At 49.8% G+C, this 15,178-nt stretch overlaps 1 long non-coding RNA gene across 17 annotated transcripts in view; it reads left to right on the plus strand.

Moving 5' to 3' along the window:
• LOC131508526 (uncharacterized) overlaps positions 1–15,178 on the plus strand; it is a 384,833-nt gene that overhangs the window by 311,036 nt on the left and 58,619 nt on the right. Inside the window, exon 6 of one of the 17 annotated variants that reach the window (XR_009260045.1) lies at positions 482–754. The exons of the other annotated variants lie outside the window; for them this stretch is intronic. This is a non-coding gene — a long non-coding RNA (uncharacterized LOC131508526). Of the gene's footprint in view, positions 1–481; positions 755–15,178 lie in introns of those variants that run through there. 17 annotated transcript variants of the gene reach the window in all.

Genomic DNA, 15,178 nt, shown 5'->3' on the forward strand with positions numbered 1-15,178 from the left:
CTGCTCTCTCGCTTATGCCACTGCGTCCTGAACCTCTGACGCAGCAGCCCCGCTATCCTTCAAGTGCAATGAGTAATTCAGAGATCGGCCGGGGCTCTTCCGGCCTGTGAAGAAATTGCCTCCAATTGCCCCTCACTGCATAGCCTGGTAAAATCCGGAGGGACGCTGATACCCGGTCGCTTGTGGCTCCTGGAAGTTGTGAGCCCAGGTTTCTCTTGTGCCACCCTGTCCCACACCCCATCGTGCCCTCGAGTTCCCACATCAGAGACAACGAGCAGGTACCCGCGGGAAGTTTGAGGGGGCTGAGTGGGCTTCACTGAAAAAGGTGGCTGAGTGCCTGGGTAGAGCAGGTATGTGACCATCATGCAAACTCTGAGCCCCCTGCTAGACCCCCATATCTCCCTCTCCCCCACCTTAGGAGCCCGGTTTTTCCAGTTGCCTGTGAAGGCCGCTCAGTGCCCCTACTGTCCTCTGCTTTCAGGGTGCCTAAGGGACGAATGGCCCTGGCCGCATCTGCACGGAGGCCTGGCCACCCCCCCCCCTCCCCCCGCCAACCCCATGACTGAGAGAGGCAGGGATACGAAGGCAGCCCTGCGGACACAGAAGTCCCAAACCTCGGGGACCAGCACAGCAGCCCAGGACATTTCCGCCCAACCTTCCCTCCCTCTCATTTTCACGCGGAGTTCAATTGCGTTATGGTCTGACTGCTCTCTGAGCCATGGCGTTTCCCTTAATAAAACCCCTGTACATCCGTTCCAGTCTTGACATCTGCTTCTCTGGTAGCAACACACTAAGTTTCTTGGAAGAAGAAAGAGATGTGATTAGTTCTTCCACACTTAGGGGATTTAGTCCATCCCGGGGCCATTTCCATATCTAAAGAGAACAATTCCTCACTAAGAGTGGTATTTCAGACACCAGGAATACATTTTAGTATTGGTAGAGCCCTTCTGGCTGCCCCTGTACATAAGGGTCTGCTCTGTCTTTATACAGCTGGGCGAGTGAGAGTACGATGCCTAGGAGTTGGGAAAGGCCTACAGCTTTGACTACACCCATTTTAATCCCGAGGAGGAAATGGGAATGATCTCATATACCAGTTAGGATGCTTTGGGTAGCAGGTAACAGAAACCCCAACTCAAAATGGCTTAAACATGAAGGAAGATCTATGATCCGGGTAGGGTATCTCCAGGGCTGGTTAACTCCATGGTTCTCTGTGTTATCACGCACCCGGTTTCCTTCTGTTCCACCACTCCGGTATCCTAGCCTATCAGTTTTGCCCCAGGCCTCTTCCCTCATGGTGCCAAGGTGGCTGCCACAGCCCAGTCGTCGCACTAGATGCAACAACTTTTTGTCAGAGACAAAAAGAGACTGGGTTTTTCTATGTGTCTCATTTTAAGAGTGAGCAAACTTTCCCCAGAGTCTTGTAGCAGGACTCTCTGTGGTCAGAACTGTGTTACATGCAGTTTTGTATTCGTCATTGTCAGAGGGAGTGGGACTGCATGTTTGGCTTGGACAACTGGGATTTAGTGATGTCTGCCAGGGTAAAAGAAAAGAGAGTGGTAGGATACTTTTTGTTGACTCTGGGCTAGAAGATCTTGAGCCTTCTAGCTGGATATTCTCTGGCTCTTATTTTCTCCTTCCTCATAGTTTATGCTGAGATTTTTTTTTAATTAAAAAATATTGGGGCGCCTGGGTGGCTCAGTCGGTCGAGCATCCGACTTCGGCTCAGGTCACGATCTCGCGGTCCGTGAGTTCGAGCCCCGCGTTGGGCTCTGGGCTGATGGCTCAGAGCCTGGAGCCTGCTTCCGGTTCTGTGTTTCCCTCTCTCTCTGCCCCTCCCCCGTTCATGCTCTGTCTCTCTCTGTCTCAAAAATAAATAAATGTTAAAAAAAAAATTAAAAAAAATATTTATTTATTTTTGACAGAGGAAGAGAGAGAGCATGCACCTGCGTGCACACGAGCAGGGGAGGGGCAGGGAGAGGGGGAGAGAGAAAATCCTAAGCAGGTTCCACACTGCGGAGCAGAGGCCGACCACAGAGCTTTATCTCGTGAGCCATGAGATCATGGCCTGAGCCAAAATCAAGAGTGAGACTCTTAACCAACTGAACCACGTAGGTGCCCTTACACTGAGATTTTTAAGAGGTGATCTATTGCAGTTAGAAAATTGGCCTCTGATGGACCTGGTAGCTATGTGAGCTCAGGCCTGTGTTTTTTCAAACACAGTATTGCCACTAGGATTCTTCCGTGGATACAGAACCAGAAAGAAAATCTTGGTCTGTATCCGTTTACAAGTGAATATGTCCTGCTTTGTGTTTTACAGATAAATATAAATACAGGTATGGATACAGATACAGAGGTATGGATAGTGTGTGCATGCACGCGCGCGTGTGTGTGAATACGTCGACATTTAGCATATGCACATTCACATCCTCCTATGTGTAGAAAGCATACCTAATGCATACCAATTCAGTCACTCAGCCATTCAGTACACTGAGGTATGTAGAGTAGGCAAATTCATAGAGACAGAAAGTAGAATGTGGTTTCCCGGGGTTGGGAGAAGGGGGAACAGGGAGGTATTGTTTAATGGCTACAGAGTTTCAGTTTTACAAGATAAAAAGAGTTCTAGAGATGGATGGTGGTGACGGCCACACAACAGTATAAATGGGCGTAATGCACCAAATTGTACACTTAAGAATGGTGAAGATGCTAAATATTGTTAGGTGTATTTCACTACATGCAAAAAATTCAAGCATGTCTATTCCCTGCTCCCGCCTCACTGTGTGCATGCAGTAGGTAGTTAATGAATAAATGAGTCACTGATGAACTGCATGTCTGACGATTCATTCTTCATATGTGCTGACTCAGGCTCAGCCTGGACTCGGAATCCAGCCCTCGCTCACAAAATTCACCTGCATCGATTTTACGATTTGTGTGTTGGGGGCACGGTCCCATCCCATCATAGTTCGCAGCAAAACCTTGCAGATTTTGACCGCTGGGTAGTTTTCCCCCGTCTGCCCTGTCCATCCCTTCTGTCATGCAAAGGAATATTGCTCCCCTCACTGTCAGAATCAGTAAATTCTTGGGGCTCCGTAAACACAGTGCCTCCAGGATACCCGCTTTTGCTAGGTGGTAGTTTAGGGAACCCACCTGTTACCAGAATATTCCCCATTCTCTGGGCGGGGGAGGTGGTAGTCTCCTCAGTACCTCTGGAGAGCACAACTCTAGGAGGCAGTCCTCATGGTGTATTCTGGAGTTGTGCCCTGGGAAGTAGGCTCTGGAATTCTGTAACAGCAGCCCTGGGTATCTACACTTCTCACCTGCTGTTCTTACAGCTTTCCCTGAATGCGATTCCGGTGGATTTCATCATTTTCTTCCAGCCATGGACATGCGTCTTTTTTTTTGGCGGGGGGGGGGGGGGGGGTCATGGGTTTTTATATTGAATGGCATCTGATATCCTTTTAGCAAGAGATGAATGGCTGATAGCTAGATACTTGCTAAGTAGATGCACCGTGAAAAGCACTTAGTGACAGAGTAGATCTAAATTCTCATGAAGAGTTAGATTTCACCATGGAGTTGGCAACATTAATCAGAGAGCATCCCGTCTCCAGCTGACTGGGCCCAGCAAGCCAGGGCACCGCTTCTCAACACCAACCAGGGTGGATTCAGTAATGCCACATTTGGTAAAAAAAAAAAAAAAAAAAAAAAAAAAAAAAAAAAAATAGTAATCCAAAAGTTGCAGTATTATTATCACTAAGTCAATCCTCAAAATGCTAGCAGAAGTTCCAGTCAGGCAAGACTCAGTCTACCTTTAATGGGGCCATACCGTGTCCAACCTGACCCAAGTCTAAGCTTGAGGACACCAGACATCCCTCCATCCCTCCAGTCCACTTTATGACAAGATAAAACTGTATTTAAAACCACAGTATATCAGTGGTTTTCAAAGCATTTTCTGTTTCAAAAGCCCGAAGCATTTAGCCCCATGTTTCACAGCCCAGGGAAGATGTCTCAGACCTGGCCGTGTCCCTGCCCCCGGGGTGTCTTACCTCCATCTGCTTACCTTTCCATAGCAGCACTTTTTGATCTAAAACTAAAGATTGCTTAAAGCCCGTCTTCCTCCCTTTTGTAGGGAAAAACCCCTAGCTGCTTTTACCACAATCAATTCTGCCAACCTTATGCGAGGACTAGATGGGATTGGGTTGGGAGTAAAAGCTTTGCTACTCAATGTGTGGGAGTAAAAGCTTTTGCTACTCAAAAGCTTGCTACTACTTTGCTGTTAGGAATGCAGGCTCCCAGGGCCCCAGAGCTACTGAATCGGGCTCTGTTTTGACCAGCTCTCCAGGTGGTTTGTTCACACATCAGTCTTTTCTTTTTTTTTTTTAATTGAGATATAATTGACATATAACGTTGTGTAAGTTTAAAGGGTATCACATGTTGATTTGATACATTTATTGTATTTATTACCGTGTGATTACCACCATAGTAGTTAGCTAACCACCTTCATCGGGTCGTATAATTATTTCTTTCTTGTAGAGAGAATACTTAAGTTCTGGTTTCTTAGTGACTTTATATAATACAGTATTATTGCCTCTAATCCCAATATTGTACATTGGATCTCCAGAACTTACTCATCTTTTTTTTAATATCAAATTTATTGTCAAATTGGTTTCCATACAACAAACTTACTCATCTTCTAACTGCAAGTTTGTATGCTTTGACAAGCTTCTCTCCAGTCTACCCTTCCCCAGCCCCTGAGAGCCACCATTCTACTCTGTTTCTATGAGTTCAGTTTTTCTAGATTCCACATATAAGTATTTGTCTTTCTCCCTCTAACTTATCTCACTTAGCATTAGTAATACCCTCAAGGTCTATCCAGGTTGCAAATGGCAGGATTTCCTTCTTTCTCACGGCTGAGTAGTATTCCAGTGTGTGTGTGTGTGTGTGTGTGTGTGTGTGTGTGTATGTGTGTGTGCGCGTGAGAGACATGTCACATCTTTATCCATCATCCATCTGTTAACGGACATTCAGGCTGCTTCCCTATCTTGGCCATTATGTAAAATGCTGCAAAGACCCTGGGAGTGCAGATTATCTTTTCAAGATCCTGTTTCTACTTCCTTTGGATAAATACCCAGAAATCAGATTGCCAAAAATCAACAAGCGGGACTGCATGAAACTGAAAAGCTTCTGCACAGCGAAAGAAGCGAGCAACAAAATGAAAAGGCAGAATGAGAGAAAATATCTGCAAACCATCTATCGGATAAGGGGTTAATATCCAAAATACGTAAAGAACTCACAGTTCTATAACAAAAAACGTTGATGAAAAACAGGATTACAAACAGAACTATGCACATGAGTCTTCTAGAAGCCCCTGCTGTAAGTCACTGGCACAGATCCAGGCACTCTGCAAGTGCTCAGTGAAATGTTAGTTAATGATTGCAGGGGTTTGAACCTATTATTTTTATGAAGAAAGAATCTCAAATTCTCCTGTGTTGTAAATAGTCTTAAGGCCTTTTAAAGTCACTGTCTTATCTAAATCGAAAATAGAAAGCAAACAAGAAATGAGCAAATGAGAGAGACTTAAATTCTTTGAAGCAAAAAAAAAGGGGGGGGGAATGAAAGAAAAGAAAAATATATTGAGTGTTTTCTAGGCCATCTGTGTGAAGAAATAACAAAACCAGCCTTGAAACACCAACAGGAGAGAACACTGGAGTGCTTTACTTGATGGACTTATTGGAAATGCCTCTTCCTGGTTCAGGGAAAAAATATTTCAAATATATTTGTCATTTTTTTCCCCCTAAGCATACTTACAACTCCTGGTAAAGCCCACAACTGGTTTTCTGCTCTTTTTGATTCTACTTACCCTGTGTGGTTAAGAATTTCCAGTTTACCCAGCAGGGTACGTAACCTCCCCTTTCCTGGGAAAGAATTTCTGTGCTCTGGCTGGCAGCGACCCTGGCTTCTTAGCAGCTGCCCAGCTCACCCAGCCCGCCCTGCCTTCTGTCCGACAGGGTCCCTCCTGGTGGGTGTCAGGAACAGTGACTTAGTGTTCCGCACAGGGGAGAGAGAAGAAGAGGGGGCTGTCTCCCAGAACGGTGAGGCTCTTCTTTTATGAGAAGAATTTTCTCCCTGTTTCCTGGGAAATAGCTGATAAAGGACAGTTTGTCTGCTGCTATTTATGTATACCTAGGCCGAACAAATCCCCAAACCCTTCTCTCCCCAGCCCCCTCCGGAGCTGGCACTTTGAAAACATGGGACAATAATGAAAGCCAAGAGCAGGCATCCCAGAATCTCCCCTTCCTTCTCTTGCCTGCTGCTGAAAAGCTATGCCAGCTGCAGCCACCGTCCAGGGGTTGGCTCCTAGAAATTCTGCCTTTTGGCAGGGGGAGGGGGATGTTGGTACCAGGGGATTTTTGAGAAAGGGGGGTAGAGTAATCAGAGGGCACATCCCTGCAGCCTGTGGCACCACCCAGCTGCCTGCCCCCTCCCTGGGTGCAGATCTTTGCCCAGCAGCTTTGCTATCAGCAAGCATTGCCGGCGTAGGGGGTGGGCTCAGTGACTTTCTGATAATCCTCTCCCCAGTTTATCTGAATGAGTCCAACGTCTGAATGGCTGCAGCAAAACAAACCAGAAAACTCCAGGGTGTCCCATAGAGTGTACCTGCAACTTCCTGTTTACAAGCTCAGTGCGAGAAGCCCCTGGGACCAGTTCTGCGTGTGTCAGTTTTCTTTCTGCTTCCTCTGAGATCCCTGACGTGCTAGGGCAAAGGCCTTCCCTTCTGCCGACAGGAAAAATAATACGCTGGGAACGGGAGCTTGAATGTGAAGGCTGTTCAAAAAACAAAACAAAACAAAAACTTGCAAGTTGGGGTCTGGGCCTATGAGGTTGACTTGGCCTCAATCTTTTGGTCCCCCTGGGAGCATCCCTCAGCCCACATGGGCTCCCAGCCTGAGACCCCATGAGCTAACCCACTCTGGGACGTAAGGGGGTCAGCCTTGGGGAGTGGGGAAGACAGCTGCAAAGGCATAGATGTCTAAGCCCTGCCACTCCCCACCTCACCTCCTGTGTATCCCTTGCCTGCCATATTTTCCTTTCCTGGACCGAAATGAAATAGACATTCTGGGAGGTGGTGACTCGGCAAGTGGTGCTCCCAAGAGCACCTGAATGACCTGGGAGATGTATTTCCAGGTAGCCGGGCATCAGGGCCTCGCTTGCCTATTGTGGGGGTGCTGCTGAGGCTGCTGTGGAAAGAGTGCAGGGACTGGCAGCATCGTCTTCCCCTGGGAGCTTGTTAGAATGCAGAGTTCAGGCACCGCCTGGACCCTGTCATCTGAATCTGCATGTTAACCCACCCCTTCCCCTCACCATCCCAGGGGATTCCTGCACACGTTCAAACTGGAGAAGCACTGCCCGAGGGGATCCAGCCCTGCGGCCCGGTTATGAGGAAGCGTGCACGGACTGTGGACAAGCCATGCTTTTAAAAATCTCATGGGCACTTGGACTCTTGGAACTGATCTGGTTTCTCTCTTGGCTAAGAAAAGCAGGTTTCAGGGGCGCCTGGGTGGCTTAGTCGGTTGAGCATCCGGCTTCGGCTCAGGTCATGATCTCGCGGTCCGTGAGTTCGAGCCCCGCGTCGGGCTCTGTGCTGACAGCTCAGAGCCTGGAGCCTGTTTCGGATTCTGCGTCTCCCTCTCTCTCTGCTCCTCCCCCGCTTGTGCTCTCTCTTTCTCTCTCTCAAAAATAAATAAACATTGAACAAAAAAAAATAATAATAAAGAAAGAAAAGAAAAGCAGGTTTCATTCAACTGAAGTGTTTGGCTTATTTGGCCTTGCGGGTAAGGCATGCCATGCATCAGAGACCCAATAAGCACACAGGTGAAAGGAGAGTTTCTCAGATGAATATGACACATCCTGAGACCAGAAAATTCAAATGCCAGAGGGGCCAGGCAGGTGACAAAGATGCATCAAGTGGGCTGGGTGGGCCTGTGGGGACTGGACAGCCCGGGTCCTGCCTGAAGGGGCACCTGCTACCCAACCCCGGCCCATCTTTGTCATGCGGGGACCCAGTCCAGTGTGGCCAGATCATATTTGTTCAGAGAAACCTGAATTTGAATTTTTTTTTTGAGACCACCCGATACTGAAATATTAGCAATTAATTAAAACATTTTCTTAAGGACAGGAAACAGGGGGTAAACCTAACCAGGCATGTCATGGAGCATCTTGGGGTCCTGGGTCTGTAACCTTAATTGGGCCCCTCCATCCTGGATGAGCTCACAAGCTGGTGGGGGAGATGGAAAATTGCAGTATAATACTGTTACTGCCTTCTTCAAATTGTCCGTTTATTATTCAGAAGTGTTCGTTGATCTGCTGCTATGAGCCAGGCTTTATGCTGAGACTAGGGATAGAACAGCGAACAAGACAGACGCAGTCCCTTGCCCTCAAAGAGTATGCAGGCTAGAAAGCAGAACAGAGGGGCTGGAAGAGGGGGATGGTGTTCCAGGCAGGGAGCGCTACTTATGCAGTGGCCCTGAGGTGCAAACAGCACGTTGTAGGTGGGGAGCTACAGCCAGATCAGTGCTAGGGCAACTTGGTATATGACTGAGGAAGGGGAATGAGGTGAGGCCAAAAAAGAAGCGGCCAGATGACAGAGGCCTGTGCTGAACATACAATTAAGGAGCGTGAACTTGGACCCGTGAGTCCTGAAGGATCACAAGTAGGGAAATGATGTGGCTGGAATTCAGTTTTCCTAAATTCACGTTAGCTGCTGAGAGGTGGGTGGGTTTAATGAGCAGGAAGCTGGGGGAAATGCCAGAACTCCAGAAGAGCAGTCATGGGTACTTGGGCTGTGGTCCAGGAACAAGGTGCTAAAGGCCTGAACTGGGACATTGCGCAGGGATGGGGGGGGGGCGGATGTAGACTTGAGGACCCTGCAGTTGATATCAGTAGGGCAATGCCAACTTGATGAGGACCATGGGAAGAAGGAGCCAGTGTTTCCGGCCTGCATGCTTGCTGGATGCAGATTGTCATTGTTGGGCGACTCAGAATCCGCCTCGGCTGAAATCCCCGTTCAGTTCTACCCCTTATGCTGTGAGTGACCTGGGCCAAGTACTTCAGCCCTCTGAACCTCAGGTTCCCCATCTGAGGAAGGGGGACCAGAGTACTTGGCTTCATTGCCGTGGGGATGAAAGGAGAGAGATCGTGGAAAGCAGTCAGTGCATTGCCTGACACACAGTAGGTGATCAGGGATGGCTTTCTCTCATTCTCCTGGCTGCCGTCACCAGCCCATCAGGTTGGCGGGCACTGTGAAATCTGTTATCCCTCCAGCAATAAGTTGTAGTTCAAAATACTCTCAGATGGTTGACAAGGGGCTAAATGGCAGCCCATCCCAAATGATATGCCCACATCCTAATCCCTGGAACCTGTGAATATGACCTCATTTGGAAAAAGGGTCTTTGCAGATGTAATGAAGTAAAGGATTTTGAGATGAGGGGATCATCCTGGGTTATTTTTGTGGGCCCTCAATTCAATGACAGGTGTCCCTACAAGAGACCCACAGAGAAGACAGGAGAGGAGACAGTAACTATAGGTAGAGATTGCAGTGGTGCCGACATAAGCCAAGGGATGCCACAACCACCAGAGGCTTGAAGTGTTCTCTTCTAGAACCTTCTGAGAGAGCGTGGCCCTGCTAACACCTTGATTTCAAAACGAAGAGAATGATAGTTGTTGTTTTCGGCACTACCACGCCTGCCCCAGGTTTGTGGTTATTCGTTACAGTAGCCACAGGAAACGCACACAGTACCCTCGCACAGCCTCTGAAACCACGTGAGAAATAGGTGCATTGGCAGACAGCACTGGCCACCCCCATCTTATAAAGTGGAGGACCAAGGCTCACAGCCAGTAAGCTCCATGAGTGGTGAGCCTCGAATCCAGTTCTCCTGAGTTCTCCTCCACCCGCTGGCCTTTCTGGAACATTCTCCCATCTTCCTTCCTTCCTTCTTTCCTTCCTTCCTCCCTCCCTTCCCTCCTTCCTTCCTTCCTTCCTTCCTTCCTTCCTTCCCTCCTTCCTTCCTTCCTTACTCTGTGGATTTTGAGCTGTAGTTCCCTCTGTAACCAGGGCAGATTGGCAGAGTCCAAAATCAGCTGCTTCCACGACCGGGCAAACAGCCAGTGGGGTCAAGGGCCCTTCTGAGAATGTGGAAAGCAACAGCTAGCCGCCAAAGGTGTCTGTCGTGCGTGATTTCATTTGCACGGAGCTCCACGGAGGGCCTCACAGAGGTACCCTCCTAGAAACACAGCACTGAAGAACCAAGCCATGTAAAGCATTCATGTCTGGTGAGAGGTGCTCCTTTGAATAACTTAACAATATTTGTAATGCAGATACACCTGGAAGTCTTCGTTTTTCCTAAAACAAGGTGGGGTTTAACAAACACCAACAAGCAAATAAAAAGAAAGCAGTGCATAAGTAAATGTTCTGGTCCTGAATGTCTGTAGATGAATTTGCCTTTACCTAATGTTATACTGTGACTGTAAATTTATTGGAAGGAAGGACATCTATGATAACAGCGGTCATTTATGGAGGACTTAATAAGTGCTGGGCCTCTGTGCTTTTACCTGCCTTCTCAGAGAGTCTCTGTATCCTTATCATCCTCGTGAGGATATAGTATTACTGCTTGCTTTTTGCAAATGAAAACACCAAGACCGAGTGAGTTGTGTACCTCACGCAGGGATGCACTTACAAGTAACAGAGCTGGGACTTCAGCCCAGGCTGGACTGACCCGGGAGATTGTGCTTTTGATGGAAGCCCCTGGTTCTCAACCCTGGCTCCACACTAGAAGCACCCGGAGAGCTTTAAATAAGCCTCCCGCCAGGTTGCCATGCCCCAGTGAGTCTGAAGCAGTTGGTCTGGGAAATGGCCCTGCACTGGATTTTTCAGACCTCCTCAGGACATCTGAATGTGCAGCCAGTGGGGAGAACCCCGGCCGGAACCCCTTTTAGACGTTGTTGTACTGCCTCCTGCTTCGGAAGGCCAAGGAGCCCTACTTCAAGGGCCAACATTCCCTTCCTGATCGTGCCACGTTGTCCCCCCAGCACGGCAGCCTAAAGGGAAATACACTGCCGTCTACACAACACAGCTGTTGGGATCCATGGAGCGTGGACTGTGAACCAGAAGCAGGCATTGCTAATCAGGATCCCTGCGTGATGTAACGTCGTCTTCTCGACACCGTCCTCCTTTTACAGAGAAGGAAACTGAAGTACAGAGGGGTGGGTCATTGGCGCAGGTTGCGGAGTTGAGGGGAACGGCACCAGGGATCAGACTCAGGTTCCCATTTCCTGGTCAGCACTGTCATCCGCGGTGCTGTGCACTCACTCACACACACCTCTGCCTGCACAGTCTCTGTGTCTGTTCATTAAGATCGTGAGTGGGTTCATTAAGATCATGAAGGGGTTAGGGATGTGGTGGGGAGGGGGTTGGGGGTCTCCCTCCTGGCCTCCAGGGCAGGGCTGAGAAGGAGCAGGAGGTGACCAGGGCCACCACCACCCTGAGGCCTGGCCTGTCTCACCTCTGCTCTCCCTCTGGGCCCTTCAGGTTTGGCCGCCGCAGATGTGGTCGAGAAGGGCCTGAAGAACAGAGCACCCCCAAATCCTGTGGCTTCGCTTGATGTTCTTTCGGTCTGCAGATCCTTTCGTTCAATGTGAAGGCTATTTGTAACAAGTCAGCAATAATTAAAAATGCGAAAAAGAGGGGCGCCTGGGTGGCTCAGTCGGTTAAGCATCTGACTCTTGATTTCAGCTCAGGTCAATGATCTCGTGGTTCGTGAGTTCAAGCCCCGCATTGGGCTCTGCACTGACAGCACAGAGCATGCTTGGGATATTCTCTCTCTCTCAGAGTAAATAAACATTTAAAAAAGGCAAAAAATGAGAATACTACCTTTGTTGAGAGTTTGACACGTGTATGCAGCAAGAACCAGCGAGCGGTAACAATCAGCCCTCTCCTTCAGTTCTGCCAGCATACCAGGGAGAATGGTAAAGTTCACCCCATTTTACCGATGAGGAAAGCAAAGGTTCATCACTCACGTCACTTGCTTAAGATCGTCAGCCGTCTGGGAAATGGCCCGGTCGGTATTTTTACCTGCACGGTTAAATGCCATGCCCACCCTGCTGCATAAGAGAGATTGCTGTTTCCTGCCCATCCTCCTGGGTACGCTGCCCAGGCCTGGACGATAGCGGATGTAGACTGTGCTTCAGGTGGACCATGCACCTGCAGAGGCACGCTTGCTGGGCTCACACCCTGAACCGCTGCTTACCTTGCAAAGCTGGAAACAACCTCTGCAGGAATCCGGAGATAACTTGCTCGCTGGACAGGGCAACTGAGGCCTGTGAGGCAAAGTGCCTTGCCCACGGTGACCTGTCAGGCGGCTCTAGGCCGGGACTAGAACCCCGGTCCCTCAAGTTTACATGTGGCTCTCTGTCTATCCCCTACAGGTCTACTAGGTTCATTCGTTCGTTCATTCTTCCCTTCGGCGATTCCCTCGTTCATTTGTTCACTTGCATGAGCAGCATTTCGCTGCCTTTGCAAATTCCCTTGCCGATATTATTTCCTTTGATTCTCAAAACAACCTTGGGAGGGCAGTGATCTTATGACCCTTACTACAGAGGAGGAAACTGAGGTTGAGAGAGAGGACGTGAGCTGTCTGGGACTCCGGCACGTAAGTGGCAGAGCTAGAGAAAGGGAGCTGGCTGGGGAGTCAGGAGAGAGGCGGCCCAGGGCGGCAGCATGGGTAGATCAGGGGTCGCGTTGGCCTGCTGGGGGCTTTGCCTCTGTTCTGAGGGTTAGGGGTGAAGTCACTGGACTGGAGTTGGAAGTAGGGGTGAGGCTGGGCTGGTGGGCCGAAGGAAGCCACGGAAACAGGTGTCGCTAAGGTGGGGCCATGGGAAGGATCACAGCAGGTGTCTGGCCAAGAGTCTGAGGAGAAAAGTCTGGGCGCTGCCATCTCCTGAGGGAGGGTGGTTCCTGCCCACCGAGCCACACCAGAGGCCACAAGGCCGGGCAGTGTCATCCCGGTCTGTGTCACTGGGTGGGAGTAACTCAGGACAGGCGCGGTGGCCTGTGGCTCATGCCTGGTCATGTCTCCCTGTCCTAAAGAGCTGATAAATTCAGGGCAGTGGAGAGTTTTATAGTTAGAAAGGGCTTTTGAGATTCTTGGGGCCAACATCTCCCCTGGGGCCGGGCTAGTAGCTGGGATGAGGACCCGTGGTCTGCGAGAACAGGGCAAACGGGGAAGCGGTCTACACTGAATTAACCAGCGAGGATTTGTCCCCTTGCAACTTTAGTTCCTTCCTTGGGATTACACGGAGGAGTCTCACCTGGGTGCTGGGATGTCTTTGTCACCTCTCGGAACACTTGATCGTCTCCGCCTCCACCCCCTCACTCCCAGACCCAGACCCCCCGTCCTCAGGAACCGACAGCATCTGACGAGAGACGTAGAACCTTGTTTGGTGTCCATTTTATTTGCACAGCTGTCGTCTCTCAGTGGCAAATGGGACTGGCTCTTCAGTTATGGCAGTGCTAAGAAGTTTTTGTTTAAATTAGTGAATTAGGTTTTGAAAAGAGATAGGTATAAAGTCAGTAATTGCATCGGCTTTTTGACAATCTGTGAGGTAGAAAAGGAGGCGACTGCGGTGGGGGGTGCTGAGCTGGCACCCCACTCCTCTGCAGATAGAGCGGCAGCCTGGGAAGGGCCTTGGCTCAGGCGTGTGCAGGGAGGCACCTTCCTTGCCTCTTTTCTCTCCTGCTGCCCTAGAGGTGCCTCCATTTCGTGCCTGGGAGCCAAGATTCGGTGGATGCGGTTCTCCAGGAGAGTGTCCCTTTATCCCAGCTTCCTTGGATGTGGCTGTACCTTCTGATCTTGTCTCAGATTGGAGAAGCCCAGACCTTGGGCAGATTGCCCACTGCTGCCTCTCAGGGGACTCGGGAAGCCCAGCCAGGCACCTGTTTCTGACTTCCGGTCTCTGCTTCCGCTGTTGCTCTCCTACGTGATCCCACCTCCCTCTCCCCAAACTGGCTGTGGGATCACCTCCTCTTGGATGATTTCCCAGGTCCCCAAAGCTGGGGCACTCTGCTGTGGGCACTCTGTACCTCCCCGCTGCTTGCCTCTTCTCTCACAACTCATCACGGGATATTGTTTTTCTTACCCATTTGCACCCCCGTTGCGTTATATATTCCTTGAAGGCAGGGACAGCATCATCCTTCACTTGGCATTCCCAGAGCCTGGGGCCTGGCACATTGAAGGCCCACGGTGAAGTTTGTTGCACAATATAATAACAATAATAATAATAATAACTGCCGTTTATCGAACACTATGTCAGACATCATGTGATGAACTTTACAATATTTCATTTAATCTTCATAACAACCTCAAGAGATTAGAACATTCACCATGCCCATACTTTTTAGAGAGAGAGAGAGAGTGTGTGTGTGTGCACGTGCTTGCACCAGTGGGGGAAGGGCAGAGGGAGAGAGGGAATGTCAAGCAGGCCCCAGCACGGAGCCTGGCACAAGGCTTGATCCCATAACCTGAGCCAAAATCAAGAGCCAGATGCTCAACTGACTGAGCCACTCGGGTGCCCCTCACCAGTCCCATTTTCGGAACGAGGACACTGAACTCAGAGACATTAAGTATCTTGCTCAAGGACACACAGCAAATGACAGAACCGAAACTTGAACCAACACAGCCTCCAGAGTCCATGTTCTCGGGAAGTGATGGGAGGAAAGTGCACGTGACAGCCAGTCTCCCTCTGTCTTCTCTTTCTGTCTGTATTTACACACACACACACACACACACACACACACACGGTGATACAGCAGCGCTGGAGAGACTGGGGCACAGATGCCTACCCTTCCTGCTCCTCTTGGTTTGCTGTTTGCTGATGCAGACTCTTGGTCCCTTCCAAGACCAATGCTGTGGTGGCCTGTGGGTGCATCCGCCCTCACCGTGAAGACTTGCCAGGCCGCCCACCAGGGCCCGGCTGCCCACCGGGAGCGCATTAATCAAGCCATCCCACGGCAGGATTATGCCTCTGCCATGGCGATTTCGAGGCCCAGCTGCCGGGCCCGTGTGCAAATTTGTGCTGATTTGATTAGCTTGTTTAGTCATCGCGGCTGATGAGAGCGGGCCACGGCCACCAA

This window comes from Neofelis nebulosa, chromosome 1 (genome assembly GCF_028018385.1).
Source record: "Neofelis nebulosa isolate mNeoNeb1 chromosome 1, mNeoNeb1.pri, whole genome shotgun sequence".
In the NCBI taxonomy this organism is placed as follows: domain Eukaryota; kingdom Metazoa; phylum Chordata; class Mammalia; order Carnivora; family Felidae; genus Neofelis; species Neofelis nebulosa.